At 38.5% G+C, this 20748-nt stretch overlaps 1 protein-coding gene across 1 annotated transcript in view; it reads left to right on the top strand.

Annotated features, from left to right (window-relative positions):
• The window catches only part of CSNK1G3 (casein kinase 1 gamma 3), a 308727-nt gene that overhangs the window by 255328 nt on the left and 32651 nt on the right, over positions 1 to 20748 (top strand). The window contains exon 16 of the mRNA XM_089909240.1: positions 1 to 20748. This exon is cut by the window's left edge and continues 17130 nt beyond it; it is cut by the window's right edge and continues 32651 nt beyond it. The gene's annotated coding sequence lies outside the window, so the exon portion shown is untranslated.

Here is a 20748-nt window from a genome sequence, read left to right on the forward strand (position 1 = left end):
ACTGGGAAGCAAGGAGTATGTTTTGGAGGCATGAAGAAGAAGGATGTGGAGAAACAGTTCTATTTCTTGCTGGCTGATCATCTTTGATGTCGGGCAGGCTAATATGTGGTGGTCAGCAGCCTTAATGGGTGGCATCAGAGCCCTCCTCCAAAAGTGAGAGAGTTATTTTTTGATGGATTCTGGGTGGCTAATAGTTACTAGACTTGTAATGGGAGGAGGTGCATGGAGGTAAGTGTTCTTTGACCTGTTGTATTCCTTTCTCCCTCTCTGTTACAGGATTTATTTTCCCAAAGAAATCATGTTGTAAAGAAGATTAAAAAAAGGAACTTAGGGCCCCAGACCAGCTTGCCAACATTGCACTGTTAATCCCTGGTGTAGCCAAAACATATTTTTTTTTAGGGAACAAAGTGTAAGAAGTGTAAGAACATAAGTGGTAAAAGGCAAGTGGATCAGTTCAAAAAATAAGTGCATACTAAATTAATTTCTACTTCATGATGATTTAAATGTTTTTTTTTTCTACTGAAAAATCAACCACTCTGTATTGTTGTTTCTTTGAGTAAATTATTTTCTAAAGAATGAGTAACCAATTAAAGAGCAAACTTTTGGAGGACTATGGACCTCCAAAAGTTTGGAGTCTCAGGACCAGCCTCATGCTCGATGACTCACTAGGACTCACAGGACTCAGAAAGGCTGTTATACTCATAGTTGTGATGTATTACAGAGAAAAGATACAGATCAAAATCAGCAAAGGGGAAAAGCACATGGATGATGTCCAGGAGAAACAAGGTACAAGCTTCCAGGTGTCCGCTGCTAGTGGCGTTGCATAGGGACATGCTTGATTCTCCCAGCAATGATGTGTGACAACATGTGTGAAGTGTTGCTAAATGGGGAAGTTCACCTAAGCCTTGGTGTCCAGGTATTTTACTGGGGGTCAATCACATAGGCATGTAGCACCTGTGTGACTTACCTTAGCTACTTTGTCCTCCTGCCCCCATTCCTCCCTCCCACACCCCCAGGTCAAACTGATATAGCATGGCCTAGGGTCTCAAGCCCAGAGAAAGAGGTATTCACATTTTAGTATAAACTATCTGGTTAACTGATACAGTGGGGTCCAAGACCTCAGGCACACTTCTTTTAGATAAGCTATGTTTGGTGTCATTTTTCTTTTGGAAGCATCTGTATACCAATCAAATAAGGCATTCCATTGTGACTGAGGAGTTTAAGATCTTCTCTTTTCATGGGTGCTCCTTAAGGTAGGTTTATCTAAGTCAAAGTTTCCCCAAAGTGGCCGCTGCAATTCCAAATGATCCAAAAGTTTACCCATTTTCCAAGAAAACACAATATCTTTGTCCTTAGTGGCTATACCTATAGGAAGCAGGAGTTTTTGAGGGAGGTGGAGAAAGAGTTTTTGACCAGGTGGAACCCATTTTGCCTTTAGAATTCCCTAAGACGTCTCAACTATGAGGGGCCCAGTTTTCCAACAGCTGTTCCCAACATCACGTTTTCTCCTCTTTTCAACAGAATAGGATGACTTACCAAGAAGTATCACCAAACAAAATGTGGGAATTTACAATAAAGTCAGAGAGCTCAAAACACAGAGACAGAGAGGACCTTCAAGATGGCGGAGGAGTAAGATATGGAGATCACTCCCTACCCACAAATACATCAAAAATACATCTACATGTGGAACAACTCCTACAGAACACCTACTGAATGCTGGCAGAAGACCTCAGACTTCCCAAAAGGCAAGAAACTCCCCATGTACCTGGGTAGGGCAAAAGAAAAAAGGAAAAACAGAGACAAAAGAATAGGGATGGGACCTGCACCTCTGGGAGGGAGCTGTGAAGGAGAAAAGGTTTCCACACACTAGGAAGCCCCTTCACTGGTGGAGATGGGGAATGGGCGGGAGGGGGGGGAAGCTTCAGAGCCACAGAGGCGAGCGCAGCAACAGGTGTGCAGAGGGCAAAGCGGAGAGATTCCCACACAGAGGATCTGTGTCAACCAGCACTCACCAGCCTGAGAGACTTGTCTGATCACCTGCCGTGGCAGGTGGAGGCTGGGAGTTGAGGCTTCAGCTTCAGAGGTAGGATCCCAGGGAGAGGACTGGGGTTGGCTGTGTGATCACAGCCTGAAGGGGGCTAGTGTGCCACAGCTAGCTGGGAGGGAGTCTGGGAAAAAGCCTGGAACTGCCTAAGAGTCAAGAGACCATTGTTTTGGGGTGTGTGAGGAGAGGGGATTCAGAGCACTGCATAAACGAGCTACAGAGACAGTCGTGAGCCATGGCTATCAGCGCAGACACCAGAGACAGGCATGAAACGCTAACACTCCTGCTGCAGCCACCAAGAATCTTGTGTGCAAGCACAGGTCACAGTCCACACCTCCCCACCCAGGGGTCTGTGCAGCCCGCCACTGCCAGGGTCCCGGGATCCAGGGACAACTTCCCTGGGAGAACACACGGCACGCCTCAGGCTATTGCAACATCATGCTGGCCTCTGCCGCCTCAGGCTCGCCCCACATTCTGTACCCCTTCCTCCCCCCTGGCATGAGTGAACCAGAGCCCCCGAATCAGCCTCTCCTTTAACCCCCTCCTGTCTGGGTTAAGAACAGATGCCAGAGGGTGACCTACATGCAAAGATGGGGCCAAATCCAAAGCTGAACCCCAAGAGCTGTGTGAACAAAGAAGAGAAAGGGAAATTTCTCCATGAGCCTCAGGAGCAGCGGATTAAATCTCCACAATCACCTTGATGTACCCTGCATCTGTGGAATACATGGATAGACAACGAATCATTCCAAAATTGAGGTGGTGGACTTCGGGAGCAACTGTAGACTATGGGTTTGCTTTCTCTGTCTAATTTGTTTCTAGTTTTATGTTTATCTTAGTTTAGTATTTAGAGCTTATTATCACTGGTAGATTTGTTTATTGATTTGGATACTCTCTTCCTTAATATATATATATATATTTTTTTCTTTTTCCTTTTTGTGAGTGTGTATGCTTCTTTGTGTGATTTTGTCTGTATAGGTTTGTTTTTTATCATTTGTCCTAAGGTTCTGTCTGTCTTTCTTTTTTTAGTATAGTTTTTAGTGCTTGTTATATTGGTTGATTTCTTTATTGGTTTGGTTGCTCCCTCTCTTTTTTTTTAAGTTACTGTTTAATTATTTTATTTTAATAATTTTTTTATTTTTTATTTTAATAACGTTATTTTATTATTTTTTTCCTGCTTTCATTTTTTTTCTTTTCACCCTTTTCTTCTGAGCCATGTGGCTGACAGTGTCTTGGTGCTCCGGCCAGGTGTCAGGCCTGAGTCTCTGAGGTGGGAGAGCCAAGTTCAGGACACTGGTCCACCAGAGAGCTCCCAGCCCCTCGTAATATCAGTCAGTGAGAGATCTCCCAGAGATCTCTGTCTCAACACTAAGACACAGCTCCACTCAACAACCAGGAAGCTACAGTGCTGGATACCCCATGCCAAACAACTAGCAAGACAGGAACAAAACCCCACGCATTAGCAGAGAGGCTGCCTAAAATCATAATAAGGTCACAGACACACCAAAACACAACACTGGACGTGGTCCTACCCACCAAAAAGACAAGATCCAACCTAATCCACCAGAACACAGGCAACAGAACCCTCCACCAGGAAGACTACACAAGCCACTGAACCAACCTTACCCACTGGGGGCAGACACCAAAAGCAGCGGGAACTACAAACCTGCAGCCGGTGAAGAGGAGATCACAAACACAGTAAGTTAAGCAAAATAAGACAGGGAAATATGCAGCAGATGAAGGAGCAAGGTAAAAACCCACCAGACCAAACAAATGGAGAGGAAATAGGCTGTCTACCTGAAAAAGAATTCAGAGTAATGATAGTAAAGATGATCCAAAATCTTGGAAATAGAATGGAGAAAGTAAAAGAAACGTTTAACAAGGACCTAGAAGAACTAAAGAGCAAACAAACAATGATGAACAACACAATAAATGAAATTAAAAGTTCTCTAGAAGGAATCAATAGCAGAATAACTGAAGCAGAAGAACAGATAAGTGACCCGGAAGATAAAATACTGTGAATAACTGCCGCAGAGCAGAAAAAGAAAAAAGAATGAAAAGTATTGAAGACAGTCTCAGAGACCTCTGGGACAACATTAAGTGCACCAACATTCGAATTATAGGGGTCCCAGAAGAAGAAGAGAAAAAGAAAGGGACTGAGAAAATATTTGAAGAGGTTATAGTTGAAAGCTTGTCTAATATGGAAACGAAATAGTCAATCAAGTCCAGGAGGCACAGGGAGTCCCATATAGGATAAATCCAAAGAGAAACACATCAAGACACATATTAATCAAACTATCAAAAATTAAATACAAAAGAAAAATATTAAAAGCAGCAAGGGAAAAGCAACAAATAATATACAAGGGAATCCCCATAAGGTTAACAGCTGATTTTTCAGCAGAAACTCTGCAAGCCAGAAGGGAGTGGCAGGACATATTTAAAGTGATGAAAGAGAAAAACGTACAACCAAGATTACTCTACCCAGCAAGGATCTCATTCATATTTGATGGAGAAATTACAAACTTTACAGACAAGGAAAAGCTAACAGAATTCAGCACCACCAAACCACTGTTACAACAAATGCTAAAGGAACTTCTCTAGGCAGGAAACACAAGAGAAGGAAAAGACCTACAAAAACAAACCCAAAACAATTAAGACAATGGTAATAGGAACATACATATCGATAATTACCTTAAATGTAAATGGATTAAATGCTCCAACCAAAAGACATAGACTGGTTGAATGGATACAGAAACAAGACCCATATATATGCTGTCTACAAGAGACCCACTTCAGACTTAGGGACACCTTCAGATGGAAAGTGAGAGGATGGAAAAAGATATTCCATGCAAATGGAAATCAAAAGAACGCTGGAGTAGCAATTCTCCTATCAGACAAAATAGACTTTAAAAGGAAATTACAAGAGACAAAAAGGACACTACATAATGATCAAGGGATCAATCCAAGAAGAAGACATAACAATTGTAAGTACTTATGTACCCAACATAGGAGCACCTCAATACATAATGCAAATGCTAACAGCCATAAAAGGGGAAGTCAACAGTAGCACAATCATAGTAGGGGACTTTAACACCCCACTTTCACCAATGGACAGATCATCCAAAATGAAAATAAATAAGGAAACACAAGCTTTAAATGACACATTAAACAAGATGGACTTAATTGATATTATAGGACATTCCATCCAAAAACAACAGAATACACTTTCTTCTCAAGTGCTCATGGAACATTCTCCAGAATAGGTCATATCTTGGGTCACAAATCAAGCCTTGGTAAATTTAAGAAAGTTGAAACCTTATCAAGTATCTTTTCCAACCACAATTCTATAAGACTAGATATCAATTACAGGAAAAAAAACTGTAAAAAATACAAACCTATGGAGGCTAAACAATACACTACTGAATAACCAAGAGATCACTGAAGATATCCAAGAGGAAATCAAAAAATACATAGAAACAAATGACAACGAAAACATGATGACCCAAAACCTATGGGGATGCAACAACAGCAGTTCTAAGAGCGCAGTTTATAGCAGTACAATCATACCTGAAGAAACAAGAAAAATCTCAAATAAACAACCTAACCATACACCTAAAGCAATTAGAGAAAGAAGAACAAAAAACTGCCAGAGTTGGCAGAAGGAAAGAAATCATAAAGATCAGATCAGAAATAAATGAAAAAGAAATGAAGGAAATAATAGCAAAGATCAATAAAACTAAAAGCTGGTTCTTTGAGAAGATAAACAAGATTGATAAACCATTAGCCAGACTCATCAAGAAAAAAGTGAGGAGACTCAAATCAACAGAATTAGAAATGAAAAAGGAGAAGTAACAACTGACACTGCAGAAATACAAAGGTTCATGAGAGATTACTACAGGCAACTGTATGCCAATAAATGGAAACCCTGGGCTCCCCTGGTGGCGCAGTGGTTGAGAGTCCGCCTGCCGATGCAGGGGACATGGGTTCGTGCCCTGGTCCGGGAAGATCCCACATGCTGTGGAGCGGCTGGGCCTGTGAGCCATGGCTGCTGAGCCTGCACATCCGGAGACTGTGCTCCGCAACGGGAGAGGCCGCAACAGTGAGAGGCCCGTGTACCGCAAAAAAAAAGGAAACCCTGGAAGAAATGGACAAATTCTTAGAAAAGCACAACCTTCCAAGACTGAACCAGAAAGAAATTGAAAGTATAAACAGACCAATCACAAGCACTGAAATTGAGACTGTGATTAAAAATCTCCCAACAAACAAAAGCCCAGGACCAGATGGCTTCACAGGCGAATTCTATCAAACATTTAGAGAAGAGCTAACACCTGTCATTCTCAAACTCTTCCAAAATATAGCAGAGGGAGGAACACTCCCAAACTCATTCTATGAAGCCACCATCACCCTGATGACAAAACCAGACACAGATGTCAGAAAAAAAGAAAATTACAGGCCAATATCACTGATGAACATAGATGCAAAAGTCCTCAACAAAATACTAGCACACATAATCCAACAACACATTAAGAGGATGATACACCATGATCAAATGGGGTTTATCCCAGGAATGCAAGGATTCTTCAATATACGGAAATCAATCAATGTGATACACCATATTAACAAATTGAAGGAAGAAAACCATATGATCATCTCAATAGATGCAGAAAAAGCTCTTGACAAAATTCAACACCCATTTAAAAAAAACTCTCCAGAAAGTAGGCATAGAGGGAACTCACCTCAACATAATAAAGGCTATGTATGACAAACCCACAGCCAACATCATTGTCAAAGGTGAAAAACTGAAACCATTTCCACTAAGATCAGGGACAAGACAAGGTTGCCCACTATTACCACTATTATTCAACATAGTTTTGGAAGTTTTAGCCACAGCTATCAGAGAAGAGAAGGAAATAAAAGGAATCCAGATTGGAAAAGAAGAAGTAAAATTGTCACTGTTTGCAGATAACATGGTATAATACACAGAGAATCCTAAAGATGCTACCAGAAAACTACTAGAGCTAATCAATGAATTTGGTAAAGTAGCAGGATACAAAATTAATGCACAGAAATCTCTTGCATTCCTATATGCTAAGGATGAAAACTCTGAAAGAGAAATTAAGGAAACACTCCCATTTACCATTGCAACAAAAAGAATAAAATACCTAGGAATAAACCTACCTAAGGAGACAAAAGACCTGTATGCAGAAAACTATAAGACCCTGATGAAAGAAATTAAAGATGATACAAACAGATGGAGAGATACACCATAGTCTTGGATTGGCAGAATCAATATTGTGAAAATGACTCTACTACCCAAAGCAATCTACACATTCAATGCAATCCCTATCAAACTACCAATGGCATTTTTCACAGAACTAGAACATAAAATTTCACAATTTATATGGAAACACAAAAGACCCCGAATAGCCAAAGCAAGCTTGAGGAAAAAACAGAGCTGGAGGAATCAGGCCCCAGACTTTAGACTATACTACAAAGCTACAATAATCACGACAGTATGGTACTGGCACAAAAACAGAAATATAGATCAATGGAACAGGATAGAAAGCCTAGAGATAAACCCACGCACGTATGGTAAGCTTATCTTTCATAAAAGAGGCAAGAATATTCAATGGAGAAAAGACAGCCTCTTCAGTAAGTGGTGCTGAGAAAACTGGACAGCTACATGTAAAAGAATGAAATTAGAACACTCCCTAACACCATACACAAACATAAACCCAAAATGGATTAAAGACCTAAATGCAAGGCCAGGCACTATGAATCTCTTAGAGGAAAACATAGGCAGAACACTCTATGATATAAATCATAGCAAGATCCTTTTTGAGCCACCTCCTAGAGAAATGGAAATAAAAACAAAAATAAATAAATGGGACCTAATGAAACTTAAAAGCTTTTGCACAGCAAAGGAAACCATAAACAAGACGAAAAGACAGTCCTCAGAAAGGGAGAAAATATTTGCAAACTAAGCAACTGACAAAGGATTAATCTTCAAGATATACAAACAGCTCATGCAGCTCAATATCAAGAAGACAAACTACCCAATCCAAAAATGGGCAGAAGATCTAAATAGACATTTCTCCAAAGAAGATAAACCAATTGCCAACAAATACATTTAAGGATGGTTAATATCACTAATCATTAGATAAATGCAAATCAAAACTACCATGAGAGGGCTTCCCTGGTGGCGCAGTGGTTGAGAGTCCACCTGCCGATGCAGCGGACACGGGTTCGTGCCCCGGTCCAGGAAGATCCCACATGCCATGGAGCGGCTGGGCCCGTGCGCCATGGCTACTGAGCCTGCGCGTCCGTAGCCTGTGCTCCACAACGGGAGAGGTCACAACAGTGAGAGGCCCACGTACCACAAAAAAAAAAAGAAAAAGAAAAACTACAATGAGATATCACCTCACACCAGTCAGAATGGCTATCATCAAAAAATCTACAAACAATAAATGCTGGAGAGGGTGTGGAGAAAAGGGAACCCTCTTGCACTCTTGGTGGGAATGTAAATTGATACAACCACTATAGAGAACAGTATGGAGGTTCCTTAAAAAACTAAAAATAGAACTACCATACAACCCAGCTCTCCCACTACTTGGCATATACCCTTGAGAAAACCATAATTCAAAAAGAGACATGTACCACAATGATCATTGTAGCTCTATTTACAATAGCCAGGACAGGGAAGCAACCTAAGTGTCGAACGACAGATGAATGGATAAAGAAGATGTGGCACATGTATAAAATGGACTATTCGCCATAAAAAGAAATGAAATTGAGTTATTTGTAGTGAAGGTGCATGGACCTAGAGTCTGTCATACAGAGTGAAATAAGTCAGAAAGAGACAAACAAATACCATATGCTAACACATATATATGGAGTGTATAAAAAAATGGTTTTGAAGAATGTAGGGCAAGATACAATAAAGACGCTGACATAGAGAATGGACTTGAGGATACGGGGAGGGGGAAGGGTAAGCTGGGATGAAGTGAGAGAGTGGCATTGACATATATACATTATGAAATGTAAAATAGATACCTAGTGGGAAGCAGCTGCATAGCACAGGGAGATCAGCTCGGTGTTTTGTGAGGGAGATCAGATCGGTGTTTTGTGACTGCCTAGAGAGGTGGGATAGGGAGGGTGGGAGGGAGACTCAAAAGGGAGGGGAAATGGGGATATATGTATAACCTATAGCTGACTCATTTTGTTATACAGCAGAAACTAACACACCATTGTGAAGCAATTATACTCCAACAAAGATGTTAAAATAAATAAATAAATGAAAATGCAATACAACCCCCCTTCACGCCCCCCCCCAAAAAAAACCCCACAAAGACAGTGGAGCTCAGATCTAAGACAGCCTCCAACTCCAGGGTCTGTGAGAAAGCAGTGAGTCAATGGGCTCTTTGGGTACTGACACCTGGTTGCTGACTGGCCTCAGAATCGTTGGGAGTTTCCTTCAGGTCCTCCTTCTGATGCCAAAAACTGTAAAAATACAGGAATAGCAAAATTAAACCCACCAAATCAATAAATAGTATTTAGTAAGAATGTATTGTCCATATAAGAATAGTTCGTAAACTGGGAGCCTTCAAATTCAAAGACTGATATGAAGCTCAGGGGCTTGGAGTAACAGGATGGTTTATAAAGTGGAAATGAGGAAGCTGTTTACCCTTTCCAATGATTGGTTATTACGACGAGGGTTTCCAGACAGCAGGGGATAAGTTAAAAGTGATTACCTCGAATCATTTTAGGAAGATGACTTAAATTTATTTTATGATTGTCAGAGACATTTATAAAAATAACCTAAGTTTCACTTATGTTCATGCAATAGGATAGGTTTAGTTTTGCTTACATGGATTAAATGGTTTTGTCTGCTCCGGGAATTTTCAAGTCCAATCTCCATTTTGTATTTAATTGTAACAGAGGGTATCTGGTCCCTGTTATTCCACGTTGGCCCAGAGCAGAAATGTCTGATAATGTTTTAAAGCATGTAAATGCTTCCATTTGAAAGAGTATTACATAAAATTCAATGGCTTATTTAGCAATTATCCCAATTTATTTCTTTTCATAATTTACATTCTCTTAACTAATCTAATAATTCCATCTGAGAAAACATTATGTAGAAAGATTTTCTTTCCCTTTACATCAGGAAAACAAAGAATGGCCCCGAAGATTCAAGGCAGACATAGAATAACTTAACATTCTACCGTGGTTAAAAAAAAAAAAGATTAAGGAAGACAATTTAGGTGATACAAAAATTTTTATTTAACACTTCATGAAGTGGACAATCTTTTTTCAGAGACCTGCAAAATGGAGAGGAAAGGAGGAAACTTTTACAGGATAAAGAATATAAAATAAGGAAGAGACAGATAGAAAATATCTGATTGGCTGGGACCACGTAGTCAACCTTGTTTGAGGTGAGAACGCCCAGAGTTGGCTTGGCGTTTGGGGATTGGCTGAAGGCATACACTGCGTTTCCGGTCGCGTGAAGCGTTTACAAGCACAGAGAAGTGTTTGCTGACGCGGCACCCCGGGCAGAAGCCGCTCCATCTTGGGCCTAGAAAGTTACTTCAACAACAGAAAAAGATTTGCTTGTGCTGCCCCTCATCCTTCATCCCTTCTCCTTTCTCCTCATCTCACCTGGTGCTTTATTGACTTGGAAAACAATGCTAGAAAGAGCCAGTTGAGCTCTTTCTGTGTGAACGGTGGAAGGACCAGCCTCCGCTCTCTCACGGAACACGGAAAAAAGTAGGTGAAATCATAAGAATACATTTATCAGGCATGTGAATTGTAATGTCTCGGTTTGGTAAAGGAAGTAAGTGGATTAAACTTTGTTGCTCCTAAGGTAGGCTCTCGGATGGAAGACCCTCTGCTCTTAACTTGAAATTGGCTTGGTTTGGTGGGTAATTCAACCCCTCTGGCTTATGCTATTATTACAGGATTGGGTTAGTGTGTTACAGTGTAAGCCTAAGGGGTTATGTCTGTGATTGTACCCTAATGTCATGAGTTTAGAGTTGTTTGAAGTTCACGGCTTATTTTATTAGAAAAATACCTGGGCTTTGGGAGAGAGCCAGCATTTCTCAAGTTTCATGTATTGTTGTAATGGACGCATTTTCTCCCTTGTAAATATCAGCGGCATAGATTTTATTGGTATTCACCAACTCTTCAATCCAGAGAGCCCTGGATTCAGCACAGATGTCTGGTTCTTATGACTGTCACGGGAGTGTACCAAGTGACACGGCGTCATCCAGTTACCGTGAGCCTTTAATACCTCACCCCAAAAGGAAACTTAGTACTGCAGTCTGAAAGTCTCCCAGCTACTGCATCTGGCACTCCTTAAGTCCTGTGGGCTTTTCCTTCTCTTCTCAAGGGAATTTGGCACTGAAATAGCTTCCATTCCATGCCAGACAGGAAAACACATCATTTTGGATCAGAATAACTTGCTTTCTTTTGTCAAGGATTATTATATATTTTTTAAATCACGAACATCTGTCAGCAATATGAAACCCGCAGAATTTATAAAAGGCATTTCCTTAAGGGCTGTTGTGTGTGATGACTTCTTATTGGTCTGACATAATTTAACCGAGGCATCTTTCTGCGTTTATTTACTTTTAAGTTTCAATATATTGTGCATAGACTATTTTTGGAGCCACTGTGAGGAAACTACTCATATGGAATGCATTTCTCAGGAAGACCATGTGTTTTCAGTGTTGAATCAAACAAAGCCTTGCCCCTTATGCTAATGGAGAAGAAGCCATCTCCCTCTGTCTCTCCAGACTCTCTCTCCGCTCCTTGTATCCTGAGCCAGGGAGACAGCTGTTTTCTCCCGAACACGGGAGGAGAGGATGAATACTAAACTGTGGTATCTGGCTGCCTGTCAGAACAATAGGAAACTGCACACCTGTCAGCTCTTGGCAAGCAGGGCTGGTGAAATGAGTAACGTTGTTTTCCTAGCTCTCTCTTCTTGACAAACACACCACTGGCTACATTTCTCTCTCCTTCAGTTCACAAAGGCTTAGATTTCTCCCTTGAGGCACTGGGAGGAATTAAGCAGTTTTACTACTGCTTCTAATAAACAGCTTCCTTCAGACAAGGTGGATTCTCTTGCAGGATGTGGTTTATGGCCACCTCTCCACCCCCTTTCCCACACTGGTCCCCTCACCCTCCCAGGAGCACTGATAACAAGGGTTCTTTCTCCCTTTGTAATTACTGCTTTGCATCTGTAAGCATTTTTCTTCTGCAGCCTCACTTGGCTTCCTAGAGGCAATCTGAAAGCCCCTTCAGCTAATGGCTCATTTAGCAATCAATTTGTCCAATAATGTTCACAGATGCTTTTCTGATGGAGCAGCATACAATGCAGGTAATGACTGAGTGAGTGATCATTTATGATAGGTGACGGGATCAAGGCATTGCCTTGCCAGGCTGCTCAGGAGTTGGGGGTTACTGGTCACCCAGAGAGAGAACAAGCTTCTTTTTGTTTTTAAAACATTAAACCAGCCCTGTGATTCCATTGCCTCTCAATCATGGGCTTGCAGCTTAAGTAGTTCCTTATATCCACAGCTGAAAGAGTCACACCGGTATGAGACCTAGAGGAATGTAAAAGTAGTGTTTCCTTTAACTCGATAATTCTTGATTTTTGAGCTTTGACCATAACTCTGGAGCTGGGAACATAAAAAGAGCAGAAAAACGTTACACATGTAATAATATCATAGTCGTTTGCAACTGTCTTTATACCTGTGGACATTTTCCAGAGTCAAACACAATTCAGAATCAGTCAAAAGAAACACTTATTTTATCAGAAATGTGGAAAACTTTGTAGCTATTAATGCGGAATGATCTGTCAAAGATCCAGAAGAATGGAATCCAACTGAACTTTAACTACCAAAGCCAAGACAGGACTGCTGAGCTGAGCAGTTTGAGATTCCCACAGCTGCACTAGCTATGCTTTCTTTCATGGTCCTGAATTGTTTCCATTACCCTGAAAAGGGTTATAAAACCTACAATCAATTTAGTTTCTGGGGCATTGTGTTTTGAATACCATTTAATAGGGTGTGACAAAAACACATAATTTCTCCACATGTTCTTACATTGCAAGCAGATCTTAGGTGGTGCTCGGCAGTGCACCAGATCATACAAGCAGTACCGGGAGCTTTGGAATTGGAAATAAAGGAAGAGCAACAGACAGCCGGAACGTTCCAGCGTATGAGAATTTTAAATTTACTCGTTGACCACAATCACCAAAATCTTTATTCTCTGCTTTCAGCTCAGTTTGGCGTTAGTCAAAGGTAGACAAATTTAATTATTTCATACATGAAAAGGAAAATCATGTTTCAGAATGGAAAAGATGAGCTTGAACACAGAGGGACAGAATACATTTAATAAGAACTTTAAGGAGAGATGGGTTGAATCTGATCTGCAGCTGTGGATGTTGGAGGATAAGGATTTCTGTTCCTTTTGATGAGCAGGATTTGAACTGCTCTTCCAACTCGATGCCCCAAACCTTTTCTTTTTCCTTCGCAAATGAGCAGGCTCATTTATTTTAATGAGAGTTTTTGACTAAAGAGAGAGACCAGTGTAGCTCTGCCACTGCTCCTAATCCATTTAGGCACTGCCTGAATGTCTCTTTTATGGTTGTGTTGTCTTCTCACACTGCATCAGGTTAACTGAAGAATAGGATCTGCTGGTGCTTGTTAAAATTGCTAAATTTGCATACTCTGGAAGTTTCATTATTTTGCATACTTGTGATGTGGGTATTTTAGGTGACTTACAGTATACAGGAACGCTGATTGCTCAGCTATAATAGACAACCTATGGGAACAGGTGAGCCAAATGCTTGTCAGAGTTGTTCCTCACTGGCAGCAGCCCACCTTACTCTGTTTCAGAGCAGGTGTAATGTACCCTTCCTTTTGTATATTTTGATCTGCATGTGGAGATCTTACTCCTACTGGGCAAGAAATAGCTGAGCCAGTATCTCCTTTACTTGACCTTTGTGTCTGTGATTCTAGGATGCTGGAAGTTTTTATAAACGTAGCTAGCTGTTCAGGTTTTATTTGGAAATTTGACTAGGATGTGTGAAAAGCTTTTCCAGGCAAATTGGTTTACTATTTACGAAACACTGTATTAGCACTTTATATAGATATCTAATTTATTCCTCAAAAGAGGAGTATGTGTTAGGTGTTACTATCTCTATTTTATAAATGAAGAATCTGAAGGTTAGAGAGATTTTTAAAAATTGGCAACACAAGCTGTGATATGAACTTTTCCAAGTTTCATGCTGTTACAGGCTTTCATTAAAAATATGTTGTAAAAATTTCAAACAATTCAAAAATGTCAAAGAGAGTTAATCTTCTATATTTATGCTAATTAAATTTTGGTGACTATGTTTTCAATTATCTCACCATGCATATATACACCTTATACTATTGGTCTGAAATTTCATATAAATGAGATCATAATAAACTTTCTAACTTGTTTTTTTTAAGAAATAATATGTGGGCTTCCCTGGTGGCGCAGTGGTTGAGAGTCCATCTGCCGATGCAGGGGATACGGGTTCGTGCCCCGGTCTGGGAAGGTCCCACATGCCTTGGAGCGGCTGGGCCCGTGAGCCATGGCCGCTGAGCCTGCACGTCCGGAGCCTGTGCTCCGCAACGGGAGAGGCCACAACAGTGAGAGGCCCGCGTACCGGAAAAAAAAAAAGAAATAATATATTATGGATATATTTTTCAGTAAATATCTATACCATCATTTAAAAAGCTGTGTAGGGGCTTCCCTGGTGGCGCAGTGGTTAAGAATCCGCCTGCCAATGCAGGGGACACGGTTCGAGCTGTGGTCCCAGAAGATCCCACATGCCGCAGAGCAACTAAACCCGTGCACCACAACTACTGAGCCTGCGCTCTAGAGCCTGCGAGCCACAACTACTGAGCCCACGTGCCACAACTACTGAAGCCCAGGGGCTTAAAGCCCATGCTCCGCAACAAGAGAAGCCACTGCAATGAGAAGCCTGCGCACCGCAACAAAGAGTAGCCCCCGCTCGCCACAACTAGAGAAAGCCCACACGCAGCAACGAAGACCCAACGTAGCCAAAAATAAATAAATTTTTTAAAAAAAGAAAAAGAAAAAAAAGCTGTGTAATATTACAATGTATATATCAACCAAATTTATGTAACCAGTTCTAGGCTGATGGACATATAAATTGTTTTCAAAATTTCACTATTATATATAATGTTTAAATCAATATCTTTGTGCATACCTCATCCCTTTTTCAGTTATGTTTTAACATCTCTCTTTTTTTTTTTTTAGAATTTCTGTCACTGGGTTGAAGACTGCATGCATTCAAATGTTGAGGTAGGCTCTAAATATATAATTAATAAAGATCATAGGCTCTGGAATCAGTCTGCCTGGGTTTGAATGTCAATTCTTTCACTTAATCTGTGTTAATTTAGTAAAATCCTTAATTCTCCATCTCAGTTTTGTCATTTTTAAAATAAGGAGGATAATAAACCAGTATTTTAAGTTTGTTGTGAGAATGAAATGACATGGATGCAGAGCAGGTAATGTAGTGCCCAGTGTCTGATGCATCATATAGTAAGTGGTTTATTACTGATCACTATTTTGTTGTTGTTGTTGGATATATTTTGCAAAACTATTTCCTAGAAAAGATTTACCAATTTATATTCCCACCAGCAGTCTAAGACTACCCATTTTCACATACTGTGTCTGTCACTGGGCTTATTTAACCTTTCAGATTTTTACTATGGTAATATCACCTCTTTATTCCTCCCCCCCCAAAAACAAACAAAAACAAAAACAAACCCCAGCAAATTGCATTCCTGGGATAAACTTTACTAGCTCATGGTTTATTATCCTTTTTATGTGGTGCTGAATCGAATTTGCTAATATTAAGGATTTTTGTCTTTGTTCGTGAGGTAGTTTGGTCTGTAGTTTCCTTTACTTACAAAATCAAATGCCTCTGATTTTGGTATCAAACTAGTACTGGCATATTCTTGCTGTGATTTTTTGAAAGATTGTGTGTATTATTGGTATTATTTCTTCTTTAAAATGTTTGATAGAACTCACCAGTGAAACCATCTTAGTGAATTTTCTTTGTGGGAAGATACAAATTTAATAGATATAGAAATACTCATATTTTCAATTCCTTCTGGGTTAGTTTTGGTAAGTTGCTTTTACAAGGAACTAGTCCAATGCATAAGTTAGCACTTACTATAATTTTTTCCTTTTAATATATGCTGGATCTTATGAGGTATCTTTATCAATCTAAACGTTGGTATTCTGTGTTTTCGTTTTTTTTAATCAGTCTTTCTAGAGGACTATCATTTTATTAGTCATTTCAAAGAACGAATTTTGGCTTTGTTATTAATTTTTTTCTGTTTATTTCATTTATTTCTGCCCTTCACTTTATTTTTGTTCTTCTGCTTACATTAGCTTTAAATTGCTATTCTTTTTCTTTCTTAAGGTAGGTCATTATTTTACATTTTTCCCCTTTTCAAAACTAAATTTTATTCAAAGCTCTATTTCAGCTGCATCCCACAAATTGATATATAATATTTTCATTATTCACTTCAAAATATATTCTAATTTTTCTTGTGATTTCTTCATTGACCCATTGGTTATTTAGAAATATGTATCTTAATTTCCAAATATTTGGGACTTTTCTAGAAATCTGTTATTTTCTAATATACTTCCACGTTGTTGATCATATGGTACAAGATTTCAAATGATGTTTATTGGACTTTTTATGCCCAGCATGTGGTTTAACCTAGTGAATCTATCATGTGCACTTGAAAAGATGTTGTTGGGTGTCGTGTTATATCAATGTCAATTAAGTTAAATTAGTTGATAGTGTTGTTCATATCTTTTATATCTTCTACACACTTTCTGATTATTTTTCTCATCATTACTTGATAGAATGGTTTTAAATCTCCAGCTATAGTTGTGAAATTTTTGTGTTTCTTTTTAGTTCTTTCATTCTTTGCTTCATGTAGTTTGAATCTCTGTTATTAGGTGCATATGTGTTTGGATTTATTATGTTTTCTTGATATATTGATATTCCTATATCAGTGAAATATTAATTATTACTCACATATTAATATGTGAAATACTCCTCTTTATCTCTAATAATACTCTTTGTTTTGAAGTCTATTTAATCAATGCTAAAAGCTAGTCACACTTGCTTTCTTGTGTTTCCTATTTGCATGGAATATGTTTTTCATAATTTTATTTAATAACTGTTTCTGTCTTTATATTTAAAGAGTATTTCTTATGAATAGAATATAGGGGGTCTTGTTGACTTTTTATCCATTTTGTTAACCTCTGTATTTAAATAGAATGTTTAGTTCAGTTACATTTAATGTAATTATTGTTTGATTTTTTTCAGTTTAGTTTTAATTTTATATTATAGTTGATTTACAATGTTGTGTTTCAGGTATACAGAAAAGTGATTCAGTTATACATATACATATATCCATTCTTTTTCAGATTCTTTTCGCATATAGCTTATTACAGAATATTGAGTAGAGTTCCCTGTGCTATATAGTAGGTCCTTGTTGATTATTTTATATATAGTAGTGTGTATATATTAATCTCGAATTCCTGATTTATCCCTACCTCACCTTTTCTCTTTGGTAACCATAGATTTGTTTTTGAAGTCCGTGAGTCTGTTTCTGTTTTGTAAATAAGTTCACTTGTATCATTTTTTTTAGATTCCACACATAAGTGATACCATATGATATTTGTCTTTGACTTACTTCACTTAGTATGATAATCTGTAGGTCCATCCATGTTGTTGCAGATGGCATTATTTCCTTCTTTTTTATGGTTGAGTAATAGTCCATTGTATATATGTACCACATCTTCTTGATATATTTGATTTTAAATCTGTCATCTTGCTATTTGGTTATTTGTTACATCTGTATTTTCTTTTTTTAAATTCTTCTGTCTCTCCTTTTCTGTTGTATTATTTCATTTCCTCTATTAACTTTTTAGCCATACTTCTAAGTTTTTATTGGTTGCTTTCAGGATTAACATATGCATAATTATTATAATCTACTTACAATTAATATTATACCCTTTTACTTAAAAAAGTAAGACTCTTACAGTTGCATAATGGTGTTTACACCCATCCATTGTGCAAACGATGACATATATTTTAATTCTAAATCTATTATGACCTCTCACAGTACAATATTATTATTTGTTTCAAACAGGTGCCTTTAATACAATTCAAAGAGGAAAAAAGAGAGTATCTTTTATATTTTCCTATATAGTTACCATTTCCAGTGCTCTTCATTCCTTCCTGTGCATCTGAATATCAACCTGCCATCATTTCTCTTCAGCCTGAAGAGGTTCCTTTAACTTTTCTTATAGTTTAGGTCTACTGGTGAGAAACTCCCTCAGCTTTCATTTTACAGTTGTCTTTGTTTTACCTTTATTTTTGAAGGTTATTTTTGCTATATGTACATTTCTGAGTTGACAAATTTTCTTTTTTTCAGCACTTCAGTGTTACTACACTGTCTTCTGACCTCTGTTTTGATGACAAATAGCATTCATTTGTGTATTATATTGCAAGTAATGTGTCTTATCTTTTTGGATTTTAATACTTTATCTTAAAAGATAAAAAAATATGATGTGCCTATGTCTCATTTTGTTTTTTATTCTTTTTGTAGCTTGATGAGATTCTTAAATTTAAAGGTTGATGTTTTCCATCACACTTTGCATATTCCCAATCATAATTTTCTCAGAGTCAAAGTTTATTGACTCTTCAATATGTGGTCTCTAATCTTCGGTTAAACCCATTTAGTTAATTTCACATCCATTTATTTCTTTTTTTATAGTTTCCATTTTCTGCTGATATTTCCCATCTGTTCACTTAAAATGTCTATCTTTTACTTTTAACTCTTTGACAATAATAGCTGTTAAGCCCCTTTCTACTAGTTCCAACCTCTAGGCCTTCTTGGCATCTGTTTCTATTGACTTTTCCCTCCTTTAATATAGAATCCATTTTTTACAGAGGTTTTAGAAACAGAAAAATTGAGCGGAAAGTACAGAGATTTTCCATGAAGCCCATGCCCCACACATTAACAGCCTCTCCAACTATGAATATTTCACATAAAAGTAGGACATTTGTTGCAGCTGATAAACCTACATTGGCACATCACTATCACCCAAAGTTCATAGTTTACGTCAGGGTTAGTTTCTGGTGTCATACGTTCTTTGGGTTTGGATAAATGTATAATGACATGCATCCACCATTATAGTATTATGCAGAATAGTTTCACTGCCTTAAAAACCCTCTGTGCTCTTTCCCCCAGCAACCACTGAACATTTTACTGTCCCCACAGTTTTGCCTTTTTCAGGATGTCACATAGTTGGAATTCTGCTGTATGTAGCCTTTCAAATTGGCTTTTTTACTTAGTAATATTCATTTAAGATTCTTCCATGTGTTTTCATGGCTTGATAGTTCATTTCTTTTTAGAGATGAATAATATTCCATTGTCTAGGTGTACCACAGTTTATTTATCCATTCACCTACTGAAGAGCATCTTGATTGCTTCCAAGTTTAGGAAATTATAAATAAAGCTGCTATAAACATTCATGGGCAGGCTTTGGTATGGACATAAGTTTTTATCTCATTTGCATAAGTATCAAGGAGCACAGTTGCTGGATCATGTGGTAAGAGTATGTTTAACTTTGTAAGAAACCACCAAACTGCCTTCCAAAGTATCTGTACCATTTTGCATTTATACCGGCAATGAACGAAAGTTCTGTTTTTCCACATACTTGCCAGCATTTGGTGGTATCAGTGTTCTGGATTTTGGCCATTCTAATAGGCAGGAAGTGATATCTCATTTTAATATCCATTTCCCTCATGGCATATGATGTGGAACATCGTTTCATATGCTTATTGGCCATCTGTATATCTTCAGATGTCTGTTAAGGTTTTGGTCAATTTAAAATTTTCTTTTCTTAGTGTTGAGTTTTAAGAATTTTTTTTGTGTATTTTGGATGACAGCCCTGTATCAGTTGTGTCCTTTACAAATACTTTCTTCTAGTATGTGGTTTCTTTTCTCATTCTCTTGACATTGTCTTTTTTTGCTGTGCTGCACAGATTTTAGTTCCCTGATCAGAAATTGAACCCGGGCCCTTGCAGAGAGTGCAGAGTCCTCTCCACTGGCCCACCATGGAATTTCCTTGACATTGTCTTTTGCAAAGCTTATTAACTGTCTCTTTCATGGATCATGTTTTTGGTGTTGTATATAAAATGTCATAGCCATACCCAAGGTCATCTAGATTTTCTCCCATGTTTTCTTCTAGAAATTTTGTACTTTTGCTTTTTACACTTAGGTCTCTGATCCATTTCAGTTCATTTTTCTGGTATGTGTAAGGTCTGTGTCTACATTGATTTTTTTTTTTTTGGCACGTGTATGTCCAGTTGGTCCAGCATCATTTGTTGAGAAGACTATCTTTGCTCCATTATAGTGCCTTTGCTCCTTGGGTCTATTTCTGGGCTCTCTATTCTGTTCCATTGGTCTATTTGTCTTTTCTTTTGCCAGTACTACATTGTCTTGAATACTGTAACTTTATAGTAAGTGTTGGATATTGCGGATCTTTTGCCTCTCTATGTAAACATTGGAAATAATTTGTTGATATCCACAAAATGACTTGATAGAATTTTG

The sequence above is a fragment of the Delphinapterus leucas genome, chromosome 3 (genome assembly GCF_059928025.1).
Source record: "Delphinapterus leucas isolate spDelLeu-1000000601 "Yukka" chromosome 3, BTC_Dleu_Yukka2, whole genome shotgun sequence".
Taxonomy (NCBI): Eukaryota; Metazoa; Chordata; class Mammalia; order Artiodactyla; family Monodontidae; genus Delphinapterus; species Delphinapterus leucas.